Source organism: Mercenaria mercenaria, chromosome 15, assembly GCF_021730395.1.
Source record: "Mercenaria mercenaria strain notata chromosome 15, MADL_Memer_1, whole genome shotgun sequence".
Lineage (NCBI taxonomy): Eukaryota > Metazoa > Mollusca > Bivalvia > Venerida > Veneridae > Mercenaria > Mercenaria mercenaria.
This window is the reverse complement of record NC_069375.1, coordinates 72663905-72678697: the sequence shown is the minus strand read 5'-3', so window position 1 is coordinate 72678697 and position 14793 is coordinate 72663905. Positions and strand designations below refer to the sequence as shown.

The following is a 14793-nucleotide window of genomic DNA, read 5'->3' as shown; positions in this document are numbered from 1 at the left end:
TTGATTTTTCCATGGCACACATGTATAAAGTCTTATTAAAGAGAAACATTTTTGTTAGAATTTATCAACCAAGTCTGTATTTAATAAAGCTAGAATGTGTCTGTAGGACGCATGGTGTGTCCCCCCACCCCACCCGCCCCCACCTCCGACTGGTACATTTGTCACAAATAAGGGGAAATAATTCAAATGTTTGCAGTCTTAATGGGGTACAGTCTCAAAAAAAAATGAAAATGATTCATTATTCTATACCTTATACTTTTTGAGCTATGAGCATCACAAACAAAAAATCCACTATTTTGGCTATTTCAAGGGCCATAACTCTGTAATGAATGGTAAAATTCTCAAGAAGAATGCCATGTGTGCAAAGGTCACATTATGATAAAGACTCAAGCAAGGTTTCATGAATTTACATTTAAATACTTCTGAGTTAGGCACCGAGAATACTTCTGAGTAAGGCACATAATTAGGTAAAACTGTGTATTTTTTTTACTATTTCAGGGGCCATAACTCTGGAAATAGGGGGCAGACCCAGATAAAAAATAGTAGGTGCGCAAGTTCATATCATAATAAACACTCATCAATTTATATCAAATACTTTTTGAGCTAGGCGTGCCACAAGGCGAAAATGTGCATTTTTGTCTATTTCAGGGGCCATAACTCTAGGAATAGGGCGCGGACCCAGATTAAATATAGGAGATGCGCAAGTTCATATCATGATTAAGACTAATGCAAGGTTTCATGAATCTATATCAAATACTTTTTGAGCTAGGCGTGTCACAATGTGAAAATGTGTATTTTTTACTATTTCAGGGGCCATAACTCTAGAAATAGGGGCGGAGCCAGACAAAAAAAATAGGTGTGAAAGTTCATATCATTATAAAGACTCATGCAAGATTTCATCAATTTATATCAAATACTTTTTGAGCTAGGCGTGTCACAAGGTGAAAATGTGCATTTTTTACTATTTCAGGGTCCGTAACTCTAAAATTAGGGGGCGGAGCCAGACGAAAAATAGAAGGTGCTCAAGTCCATATCATGATAAAGACTCTTGCAAGGTTTCGTCAATTTATATCAAATACTTTTTGAGCTAGGCGCGTCACGAACTTCGGACGGACGCACGGACGGATGGACGGACGGACGCACGGACAAGAGCAAATCTATATGCCCCCACCACTCATGGGGGCACAATTAAGATAGTAATAGACAATCTGAGGCCATTTTGTAACAACTGCACAATTTTTGTAGTGTTGATTCGAATATTTATTTACCCCACCCACTTTTACCCAGTTTGAGAGTGTACCACTATTCCAATATTAATCAGAATATACTGATATACTGTCATTTTTATGTTTATTTAGTTTACAATATCTGCTGAAAATAACATCTTAATATCTCAACTAATGAAAAATGTTTTAGCTTTTTGGTAAAGTTCGTCCATTGAAAATCAGTAAATTTGATTAGACCACTTTGTGGCTCTGTGATGAAAAAAGTATTCAGTACAATTTAAAATGCAACATGTTGTGTGAATGGCCATTGCTTAGTTATTTTATCATGAAAGTTTCAGGTAAAAAGTTTGAACAATTTTTAAAAAAAATAACAGAAATTGTGTTCCTGGCTGGTCACATGTCAGATTACCCCACCCACTTTAAATGTGAATATCTATAAAAGTAAGTCAAAACTGGTAACAGTAACACTTGTTAATGAAACTTAATACATGTAGGTATATTACAACAAAGTACAAATAAAATCAAAAAACATTTTGCGCAGACACCTAACTGGGACCCCCCCTTTCTTCCTAAACCACTATGCCAATTTCAGCCAGACTTCACAAGATCTTATTTCAGATATTTAGACTGTTCTAGTTTCCATGGCAACCAAAAGGAAAAACATTTTAATCTTCTCCTCATAAACTGCTGACTCAACTTTGAAATGCTGTCCCAGAAATATTCCTTGGGTACCCTGTACAAAACAGGGCTAGGCTAGTGTTTCTAATATGGAAAACTTTTGAAAATCTTTTCTGAAACGCTTGTCCAGATTTAAAGTAATTTTAGAGCAGTTTTCCTTACTTAACATTTCCCTAATTTCTTCAAACATTCTTTTTAGCTCACCTGTCACATAGTGACAAGGTGAGCTTTTGTGATCACCCTTCGTCCGTTCACAATTTCTTGTGAATACAATCGAGACCACAGTTTGCAATCAATCTTAATCAAACTTGCACACAACTTGTATTGGCATAATATCTCGTTTCCTTTCGAAGACTGGCCAGATGCCGTCATGGGTTCCAGAGTTATGGCCCCTTAAAGGGCCAAAATATGCCATTTTTAGCTCATCTGAGCAATGCTCAGGTGAGTTTTTGTGATCACTCGATGTCCGGCATCTGTCTGTCTGTCGTCAACATTTAGCTTGTGAATGCGATATAGGCTGTATTTTTCAACTGATCTTCATGAAATATGGTCAGAATGATAACCTTGTTGAAATCTAGGCCGAGTTTGAAAATGGGTCATCTGGGGTCAAAAACTAGGTCACTAGGTCAAATCAAAGAAAAACCTTGTGTATGCGATAGAGGCTGTATTTTTCAGTTAATCTTCATGAATTTTGGTCAGGATGATTACCTTGATGAAATCTAGGCCGAGTTTGATAATGGGTCATCTGGGGTCAAAAACTAGGTCACTAGGTCAAATCAAAGAAAAACCTTGTGTATGCAATAGAGGCTGTATTTTTCAATTAATCTTAATGAATTTTGGTCAGAATAATTACCTTGATGAAATCTAGGCCGAGTTTGAAAATGGGTTATCTGGGTCAAAAACTAGGTCACTAGGTCAAATCAAAGAAAAACCTTGTGTATGCGATAGAGGCTGTATTTTTCAAGTAATCTTCATGAATTTTGGTCAGAATGATTGCCTTGATAAAATCTAGGTCAAGTTGGAATATGGGTCAGCTGGAATCAAAAATTAGGTCACTAGGTCAAATCAAAGAAAAACCTTGTGTATGCGATAGAGGCTGTATTTTTCAATTGATCTTCATGAATTTAAGTCAGAATGATTGCCTTGATGAAGTCTAGGTCAAGTTTGAATATGGGTCATCTTGGGTCAAAAATTAGGTCACTAGGTCAAATCAAAGAAAAACCTTATGTATGCGATAGAGGCTTTATTTTTCAATTGATCTTTATAAAATTTGGTCAGAATAATTGTCTTGATAAAATCTAGGTTGAATTTGATTATTGGTTATCTGGGATCAAAAAGTAGGTCACTAGGTCAAATCAAATAAAAACCTTGTGTATGCAATAGAGGCTGTATTTTTCAATTGATCTTCATGAAATTTGGTCAGAATGATTGCCTTGATGAAATCTAGGTCGAGTTTGAATATGGGTCATCTGGGATCAAAAAGTAGGTCACTAGGTCAAATCAAAGGAAAACCTTGTGTATGCGATAGAGGCTGTTTTTTTTTTCCAGTTGATCTTCCTGAAAGTGTCAGAATGATTGCCTTGATGAAATCTAGGTAGAATTTGAATATGGGTCATCTGTAGTCAAAAAGTAGGTCTCTAGGTTAAATCAAAGAAAAACCTCGTGTATGTGATAGAGGCTGTATTTTTCAACTGATCTTCATGAAATTTTGTCAGAATGATAGCCTTGATAAAATCTAGGTCAAGTTCGAATATGGGTCATCTGGGTTTAAAAACTAGGTCACTAGGTCAAATCAAAGAAAAATCTTGTGTATGCGATAGAGGCTGTATTTTTCAATTGATCTTCATGAAATTTGGTCAGAATGATAGCCTTGATGAAATCTAGGTCAAGTTCAGATATGGGTCATCTGGGGTCAAAAACTAGGTCACTAGGTCAAATCAAAGAAAATATTTGTTTTTGCTCCAATTTTAATGATAATTGGTCAGAATATTTTTTCCCATAAAATCACTAGGTCAAACATGTTTACACTGTTATGGTGTATTGTGGTGTGTTTCTCAGGTGAGCGACCTAGGGCCATCTTGGCCCTCTTGTTTGGCTTGTGACAACATTTTGCAATCAACTCTAATAAAACTTGCACACAACTTATGTCAGGTGAGCGATATAGGGTCATCATGGCCCTCTTTGTTTGTCTCTATATGACTTTGTGGGGAAATTTAAAAATCTAATCTTCTGAAACTGCTGATTGAAATTCAAATAAAAGCAAGGACAACAACGACTTTATTTCAAGAAGCTACACAGTTTGGTTTGCCGGGTTCAGCCATTTGAGCCTCTGTATTAACATGTATACAGTTTCAAAGTTAAAAATTTTCAAGATTGTATACAATTAGAGATTAGATAAACAGAAAATGACATAAGTGTACAATAACATTGCACAGGAATGACACAACATGTTAAACAATTTCTGAAATTGAATGTAAGTAATGAATGCTAAAGACTTTACGGACTGTAGCTATTACTTTTAACCAAGTTTTATTAGAATAATGTCTCCAGTATGTAATGCCAGAAACATATTCATCTACTGCTGTCTGTCACAAAATTTTTCCACGCAACTCCTCTGATACCAACAGGCGGACAAACTGATTTACACCAGACTTCACAAGAATCATCACCTCCATTCCTAGTCGTGCATATCATTAGCGTCTTCTTGTGCTGTTATTTTCATCAGAGTTATGGTCCTTGATTTCCCAAATTTATGATATTTTGCAGTTTCTTTTATATCATTGGGCAGATTTCCGCCAAACCTTATATGAGTCCACCTTGCCAAGCCTTGCATATTGTCGACATGTTCTGGTTCTGTGAATTCTTTGGGTTTAACATTGAAAAGAGGATAAAAAGTACATTGTCTTTATCCAAGGCATCATGCTTTGACGTTAACTGATTTGAAATGGATTGTTTCTTTGCTCTCTCCATCTCTGGTGTATTTAAGCAAGGGTCATTTGCAAATTGTTTGTACCACTTTAGACCAGGCCCTTTGTTCACAAAACATTTTCAGTGTCAGCTGTGATTGATAATTATGTCTCCCCCAGGAGACATATTGTTTTTGCCCTGTCCGTCCGTCCGTCCGTACGTCACACTTCATATCCGAGCAATAACTGGAGAACCATTTGACCTAGAACCTTCAAACTTCATAGGGTTGTAGGGCTGCTAGAGTAGACGACCCCTATTGTTTTTGGGGTCACTCCATCAAAGGTCAAGGTCACAGGGGCCTGAACATTGAAAACCATTTCCGATCAATAACTAGAGAACCACTTGACCCAGACTGTTGAAACTTCATAGGATGATTGGTCATGAAGAGTAGATGACCCCTATTGATTTTGGGGTCACTCCGTCAAAGGTCAAGGTCACAGGGGCCTGAACATTGAAAACCATTTCCGATCAATATCTAGAGAACCACTTGACCCAGAATGTTGAAACTTCATAGGATGATTGGTCATGAAGAGTAGATGACCCCTATTGATTTTGGGGTCACTCCGTCAAAGGTCAAGGTCACAGGGGCCTGAACATTGAAAACCATTTCTGATCAATAACTAGAGAACCACTTGACCCAGAATGTTGAAACTTCATAGGATGATTGTACATGCAAAGTAGATGACCCCTATCGATTTTGGGGTCACTCCATTAAAGGTCAAGGTCACAGGGGCCTGAACATTGAAAACCATTTCCGGTCAGTAACTTGAGAACCACTTGACCCAGAATGTTGAAACTTAATAGGATGATTGGTCATAAAGAGTAGATGACCCCTAACGATTATGGGGTCACTCTGTGAAAGGTCAAGGTCACAGGGGCCCGAACATTGAAAACCATTTCCGGTCAGTAACTTGAGAACCACTTGACCCAGAATGATGAAACTTCGTAGGATGATTGGTCATGCAGAGTAGATGAACCCTAACGATTTTAGGGTCACTCTGTTAAAGGTCAAGGCCACAGGGGCCTGAACATGGAAAACCATTTCCAATCAATAACTTGAGAACCTCTCGACCCAGAATGTTGAACTTTCATGCAGAGTAAATGACCCTTATTGTTTTTGGGGTCACTCCGTTAAAGGTCAAGGTCACAGGGGCCTGAACATTGATAACAAGTTCCGATCAATAACTTGAGAACCACTTGACCCAGAATGTTGAAACTTCATAGGATGATTGAACATGCAGAGTAGATGACCCCTATTGATTTTGGTGTCAGTCTATTAAAGGTCAAGGTCACAGTGGCCTGTTAATGTAAAATCATTTTTTGGAAATAACTTGAGAACCACTTGACCTACAATGTTGAAACTTAATAGGATGATTGGACATGCAGAGTAGATGACCCCTATTTATTTTGAGGTCACTTGATCAAATGTCAAGGTCACAGGAGCCTGAACAGTGACTTGAGAACCACTAGGCCACGAGTGTTGAAATTTAGCAGGATGACTGGACATGCCAAGTAGATGATCCCTATTGCAGCCAACCATCAGTGTCTCCTTGACTTTTGCTCCTGACCCCTATTGACTTCTTGCCTATAGGACTTTGCATTGGGGGAGACATGCGCTTTTTTACAAAAGCATTTTCTAGTTAAACTTTATTTGTCATTTATATCTAAACAGCATGTTTAAAACTAAATTTTACAGTAATATCTATTTTCAAGTGACAATTCATGTTGATGGTTAGTCTTAGTTGGAATTAACCTTGAAGTTAAAAAAAATGATATTATATAATGTTATTTCCAAAAAGGGGGCTAGGCTATTGTTTTAAAAGACTAAATTATTCAATGTCTTGGATAGTATATATTCATTCAAAATTAGTTAAAGGCTTTCACTGGAAACTTTTGACCTTTTAAAATTGTTGAAATATAAAACTGACAAGTTAGCGTAGCTCTGGGCAGGTAAAGACACAACACAAGGAAAACTACATCTTAATTTGGTAATCAACAGTCTGGCCGATGCATATAAAAGGTCTATGTACTAGACATTCAGGGAGGCGAGGCGGCAGAGCCACCAACCATTGTTCTTTAACATAAGTCAAAAATACCATAATTTATGCCTCGTTAGGTTGATTTCCAAATATGTTATGTAGATTTCATGAAAAACAACTTCAGGATAAACATAATTAGTTTTTAACAATTTAGTAGCTAAATATTATTTGAAAGATGGACACTGAGACAGTGAAATTACTTGTACTAAAAGACTTTCTTTAAATACCTGAAATTAAATAAACATCAGAAATGAACTATTGTGTCTTCAATCTTATATATATGTGTGTGAAAGTTCTATCACAGGTTTTACAAGTCTGGAAACACTGGTGCCATGTGGCTTTTAGAGGCCATTACGCTGCATAAATTTTAAACTCAAACTCAGTTTAGACCGAAAAATGTTTTGTGAACATGGGGCCAGGACACAGATGACCGAACATTATTGTGGCGTCTGCTTTTTAAGTTGATGAATTTCAGTTGCTAAATAACTGCCTAATTATCTATGCAAGTTGATGATGGCATAACATGTTTTATAAACAATAATACTTGATTAGTTTAAACGTTGTTTACTTCTGCCTGTCACATCCGAATGATGCCTCATTCTCGGGGCATGTCGCCCTGACATGTTGATACACTTTTACGTATTATCTGGCAGACATGTCTTCGTTCATTGCGGACGGTAGAGATTAAAATAAAATCATGACTGATGAAAAAGGAGACAGTGCCAGTAATGTGTAACTATGGTAATTGTAATGTTCTACGCGCTTCACTTATCCGAATTTCTTTTTTTTACAAAAATGTATAACTAAACAAAAGAAAGATCGCGAATTACAATGGTATACATGTATTTCTCATTGCTCTTTAAACAATATGTGCTTTTTGAGAGCAAAAGTCTATGTAATTTTTGAAAAGCCCTCATAAAAATTGTTAACAATAGACCTTTTAGTACCATATAAATGTCATGTATTTCGTTTGTTTATTGATTACCTCGCTTTAATATGATAAGATATTTCATTACATTTTTTTTAGCTCACCTGTCACATAGTGACAAGGTGAGCTTTTGTGATCACCCTTAGTCCGTCCGTCTGTCCATGCGTCCGTCAACAATTTCAGAATTAGCTATTTTGACCTTGTCTGCACAATAGCAGCTTCATTTATGATTTTATTTTAACCAAACTTGCAAACAACTTGTATCACCATAAGATCTCGGTTCCTTTCTTGAACTGGCGAGATTCCGTTATGGGTTCCAGAGTGATGGCCCCTGAAAGGGCCAGAATTAGCTATTTTGACCTTGTCTGCACAATAGCAGCTTCATTTATGATTTGAATTTAATCAAACTTGCACAAAACTTGTGTCACCATAAGATCTCGTTTCCTTTCTTGAACGGGCCAGATCCCTTAATGGGTTCCAGAGTTATGGCTCCTGAAAGGGCCAAAATTAGCTATTTTGACCTTGTCTGCACAATAGCAGCTTCATTTATGATTTGATTTTAACCAAACTTGCACACAACTTGTATCACCACAAGATCTTGCTTCCTTTCTTCAACTGGCCAAATTCCATCATGGGTTCCAGAGTTATGGCCCCTTAAAGGTCCAAAATTGGCTATTTTGGCTTTTGCAGCCATATAGAGACTTCATTTATGGTTTTATTTGATACAAACTTCTAAAATATCTTCAACAACAATAAATCTTGGATTCCATGACAAATCAGATCCAATCATAGGTTCCAGAGTTATTTTATATCTGAGTACCTCCCCTGATTACCTCCCCTGTCCGTCCGTCCGCAATTTCGTGTCCGGTCCATAACTCTGTCATCCATGAAGGGATTTTAATATTACTTGGCACAAATGTTCCCCATGATGAGATGACGTGTCATGCGCAAAACCCGGACCCCTAGCTCAAAGGTCAAGGTCACAATTGGAGGTCAAAGGTCAACAGGGCTTTTTTCCTGTCCGGTCCACAACTCTCCCATCCTTGAAGGGATTTTAGTATTACTTGGCACAAATGTTCCCCATGATGAGATGATGAGTCATGCGCAAAACCCGGACCCCTAGCTCAAAGGTCAAGGTCACAATTGGAGGTCAATGGTCAACAGGGCTTTTTTCCTGTCCGGTCCATAACTCTCCCATCCATGAAGAGATTTTAATATTACTTGGCACAAATGTTCCCCATGAGGAGACGACGTGTCATGCGCAAAACCTGGACCCCTAGCTTAAAGGTCAAGGTCACAATTGAAGGTCAAAGGTCAACAAGGCTTTTTTCCTGTCCGGTCCATAACTCTCCCATCTATGAAGGGATTTTAATATTACTTGGCACAAATGTACCTCATAATAAGGTGATGTGTCATGCACAACTTTCAGACCCCTAGCTCAAAGGTCAAGGTCACACTTAGCAGTCAAATGTTAACATAGCATGAACAGGGTCTGTTTTGTGTCCGGTCCATAACTCTGACATTCATTAAGGGATTTTATTATCACTTAGCACAAGTGTTCCCCATGATGAGACGACGTGTCATGCGCAAATCCCGGACCCCTAGCTCAAAGGTCAAGGTCACAATTGGGGGTCAAAGGTCAACAGAGTTTTTTTCCTGTCCCGTCCATAACTCTGCCATCCATGAAGGGATTTTAATATTACTTGGCACAAATGTTCCCCATGATGAGACAACATGTCATAGGCAAAGCCCAGACCCTTAGCTCAAAGGTCAAGGTCACAATTGGAGGTCAAAGGTCAAAAAGGTTTTTTCCCTGTCCGATCCAGAACTCTGTCATCCATCAAGGGATTACAATATTACTTGGCATAAATGTTTCCCATGATGAGACGACATGTCATGCGCAACACCCAGTACCCTAGCTTAAAGGTCAAGGTCACACTTTGAGATCAAAGGTCAAGAGGATTTTTTTCCTGTCCGGTCTATAACTTTGTCATGCAAAGCAGGATTTAGATATCAGTTGGCACAAATATTCCCCTGGATGAGACAACATGTCATGCGCAAGAACCAGGTCCCTAGGTCTAAGGTCAAGGTCATATTTAGAGGTCAAAGGTGAAATTCAAGAATGACTTTGTACGGAACATTTCTTCTTCATGCATGGAGGGATTTTGATGTAACTTGGACCAAATGTTCACCACCATGAGGCACCCTTGTTTTTAGAATTACGTCCCTTTGTTTTACTATAAATAGATTTTATTGTAACTTTTTTATTACTGGCGGTAGAGAAAAATCGAGACCACTTTTCTGTGGTACAGCATGCATGTTACATCCAATTTTTAGGTGTATTTTGACCTATCTCTACCTGGTAAAGAGTTTCTTGTGGACTTATATTATACAGATTTTTTTTTTTTTTTTTTTTTTTTTTTTTTTAAAGATTAATTTCCCTTTGTTGTTACTATAAATAACTTACATGATAACATTTTTATAATCAGCCAAAAAAATTCAATATGAAAACAACTGTGGGTTTTTATATATGCACATTTTAATCCAAGTGTGTTGTTATAAGATATTGTATATGTAGTACAATATTGTTTATACATCATTGACAGATATCAGTTCATTATGTTATACTGCAGTAGAGAAAATTAGGTGCCTTCCAGTAGGGGACTTTTTATTGCATGGCAATACTTCATTCACTTGTTTCAAATTAAAATTGTTATATCTCCATAACTACTGAAGATACTGATCTGAAATTTCATTTATGTCAACAGATTTATTTGGCAGATCCTTCTTTTGTCCACTTACAATATTTTTTTTTATTACTTCCTTTTTACGTTACTATATATAATTAGCTTATTTTTAGTAACTTTTTTATTATTGGCCATAGGGAAAACAAGAGACCAGTTTTCTGTGGTACAGCATGGATGGTACCTCCAATTTTTAGGTGTATTTTAACATATCTATACCTTGTAAGATTTTTTTTTCTTTTTGGTTGAATTTCTTCCCATTGTTCCTGTCTTTTGGACTTAGATATTTTTTCTGAGGACCTTCTTGTCCTCAAGTGCAATGATATCAGGTGAGCGATATAGGGCCATCATGGCCCTCTTGTTTTATTACCAATTTAAAAATAAAATAACAGTAAAAATTTACAATACCAATATTAGCATTTGAAAGCATTCACCAGTTATAAAGTTCCAGAGATTTCAGACCATGTAGTGTCATGTGTGAATTATCTGATATGTAGTTTTGATTGACATACGTTTTAGTGTGATGCACTATTACTTATAAGATACCGTGTTGGCATGCAGTATGTTTAGTGAAAAATGTCCCTAGGTTTGGGACCTTTGTAACTCTGCTACAAAGTTTTCAACAGGTAACTGATAACTTCTTCACATAAACTAGGGAGTAAACTTCACCTTGATGTTTTGCCTTACAGATAGCCAAACTAACACCTTCCCCGGGATTCGAACCAACAACCTGATAGAAAGATTTACCTGTTGTGCAAACAAGATGAGCTGGCTTGGTGAAAGGTATATTTAGTATATATAAAACAATGAGGAAATTACGCAAACCGTATATGCAAGTATAGTGTGTTTAGTTCGACTATTCGAAGATTTGTCCTAGATATTCTACTCACCCTGGCGTCGGTATCTGCATATAGTTGAAGTTTTGCATCCAAGTACATATAGCGATCGTTTAAACATGTTAAAGGCATTTAGCTTTGCAACTTATTTTTAGCTCACCTGTCACAAAGTGACAAGGTGAGCTTTTGTGATCGCGCGGCGTCCGTTCGTCCGTCCGTAAACTTTTGCTTGTGACCACTCTAGAGGTCACATTTTTCATGGGATCTTTATGAAAGTTGGTCAGAATGTTCACCTTGATAATATCTAGGCCAAGTTCGAAACTGGGTCACGTGCCGTCAAAAACTAGGTCAGTAGGTCTAAAAATAGAAAAACCTTGTGACCTCTCTAGAGGCCATATATTTCATGAGATCTTCATGAAAATTGCTCAGAATGTTCACCTTGATGATATCTAGGTCAAATTCGAAACTGGGTCACGTGCCATCAAAAACTAGGTCAGTAGGTCTAAAAATAGAAAAACCTTGTGACCTCTCTAGAGGCCATATATTTCATGGGATCTTCATGAAAATTGGTCAGAACGTTCACCTTGATGATATCTAGTTCAAGTTCGAAACTGGGTCAGGTGCCATGAAAAACTAGGTCAGTAGGTCAAATAATAGAAAAACCTTGTGACCTCTCTAAAGGCCATATTTTTCATGGGATCTGTATGAAAGTTGGTCTGAATGTTTATCTTGATGATATCTAGGTCAAGTTCGAAACTGGATCATGTACGGTCAAAAACTAGGTCAGTAGTTCTAAAAATAGAAAAACTTTGTGACCTCTCTAGATGCCATATATTTCATGAGATCTTCATGAAAATTGGTCAGAATATTCACCTTGATGATATCTAGGTCAAGTGCGAAAGTGGGTCACGTGCTGTCAAAAACTAGGTCAGTAGGTCAAATAATAGAAAAACCTTGTGACCTCTCTAGAGGCCATATTTTTCATGGGATCTGTATGAAAGTTGGTCTGAATGTTCATCTTGATGATATCTAGGTCAAGTTTGAAAGTGGGTCACGTGCCATCAAAACTAGGTCAGTAGGTCAAATAATAGAAAAACCTTGTGACCTCCCTAAAGGCCATATTTTTCATGGGATCTGTATGAATGTTGGTCTGAGTGTTCATGTTGATGATATCTAGGTCAAGTTCGAAACAGGGTCCTGTGCGGTCAAAAACTAGGTCAGTAGGTCTAAAAATAGAAAAACCTTGTGACCTCTCTAGAGGCCATACTTGTGAATGGATCTCCATAAAAATTGGTCAGAATGTTCATCTTGATGATATCTAGGACAAGTTCGAAAGTGGGTCACGTGCCATCTAAAAGTAGGTCAGTAGGTCAAATAATGAAAAAACGTTGTGACCTCTCTAGAGGCCATATTTTTCATGGGATCTGTATGAAAGTTGGTCTGAATGTATATCTTGATGATATATAGGTCAAGTTTGAAACTGGGTCAACTACGATAAAAAACTAGGTCAGTAGGTCTTGAAATAGAAAAACCTTGTGACCTCTCTAGAGGCCATACCCTTGAATGGATCTTCATGAAAATTGGTCAGAATGTTCACCTTGATGATATCTAGGTCAAGTTTGAAACTGGGTCACGTGCCATAAAAAACTAGGTCAGTAGGTCAAATAATAAAAAAACCTTGTGACCTCTCTAGAGGCCATACTTTTCATGAGATCTGTATGAAAGTTGGTCTGAATGTTCATCTTGATGATATCTAAGTCAAGTTTGAAACTGGGTCGACTGCGGTCAAAAATTAGGTCAGTTGGGCTAAAATTAGAAAAATCTTTTGACCTCTCTAGAGGCCATATTTTTCAATGGATCTTCATGAAAATTGATCTGAATGTTCACCTTGATGATATCTAGGTCAGTTTCGAAACTGGGTTATGTGCGGTCAAAAACTAGGCCTGTAGGTATAAAAATAGAAAAACCTTGTGACCTCTCTAGAGGCCATATTTTTCATGAGATCTTCATGAAAATTAGTGAGAATGTTCACCTTGATGATATCTAGGTAAAGTTCAAAACAGGGTAACGTACCTTCGAAAACTAGGTCAATAGGTCAAATAATAGAAAAACGTTGTGACCTCTCTAGAGACCGTATTTTTCAATTGATCTTCATGAAATTGGTCAGAACTTTTATCTTGATAATACCTAGGTCAAGTTCAAAACTGGGTCACATGAGCTCAAAAACTAGGTCACTATGTCAAATAATAGAAAAAACGACGTCATACTCAAAACTGGGTCATGTGGGAAGAGGTGAGCGATTCAGGACCATCATGGTCCTCTTGTTTTCTTTTTTTCTAGGTCATTTACCAACCTTACTGGGTCAGTCCCATGTCACACTTAATAAAATGTGAAATATATTTGATATAATTCTCACAGTTAAAATCTTTTTTGTTATATCTTATAGACTGTCTTACAGGAAAGAGAAAAAGGAAAATGACCTCAGGAAGTTCCTAAGGACAAGAATGTCTGTGATTCATGGAAACTTCAGAGTTCAGCAGCTTCTTGAAACAGGTAATTTGATGCACAGTCTATTAAGGTAGTTCTGCACGTTTGATAAACCGGAAGTGATGGCGTAACGTCATTTATCCGGAAAACATAGAATAAAACCTGGATTCGGTGTACGTAAATGAAAATCAGTCTATGAATTAATGGCAACCTGTGAGTAAATTTATCAAAACAATACTATGACTATCTTTGTAAAGTTAAAATATCATATGAAAACATGTGACAAGTTAGATAATTGAAAAAGTCCTAAATATAGCTTGAAATGGATGGTTCACTTTAATCATGGCCAGATATCTCTAAAGTAAGCACACGGACCTATACATTTTATTTCACCATATTAAAGGCCATATGTTGATTTACAAATGTGAGATCTACATTTTAGAAAAAAAAACTTATTCACGAAAATGTTATGAATGTTGCAATTTTCCCATAGACTCCCATTATGAAAAATTGCGTGAGGTCCAATTTTTTCAAATCTGTCCAGCAAACAATCAAGCACACGACCCAGTCCTTTTTTGAAGTATTTTAAAGAAACTTGGTACAAAATTAATGTTCATCACACCAATATGAAGTGCAGAGCACATGTTCTGGATGAGTAGCTTCAAGGTAAAGGTCACACTTGGGGCTCAAAGGTCATATGACTTTGTTTTTTGTGTATATTGTTCTGCAATGCAGTGCTCTTGTTTTAATTTGGCAGGTCCCTTTTTTGTTCACTAACAATAATTGTTTTACTGAATTACTACCCTTTTATGTTATTTCAAATAACTTATTTTGTAACTTTTTTATTGATCGTAGTGAAAAACCAAGACCACTTATCTGTGGTACAAC

At 37.1% G+C, this 14793-nt stretch overlaps 1 long non-coding RNA gene across 6 annotated transcripts in view; it reads left to right on the top strand.

Moving 5' to 3' along the window:
- LOC123558353 (uncharacterized) overlaps window positions 1-14793 on the top strand; it is a 52171-nt gene that overhangs the window by 19264 nt on the left and 18114 nt on the right. For 5 of the 6 annotated variants that reach the window (XR_008367511.1, XR_008367512.1, XR_008367510.1 and 2 more), the window contains exon 8: window positions 13877-13971. This is a non-coding gene — a long non-coding RNA (uncharacterized LOC123558353). Of the gene's footprint in view, window positions 1-13864; window positions 13972-14793 lie in introns of all 6 variants that reach the window. The other variant, XR_008367508.1, reaches the window with a different exon arrangement.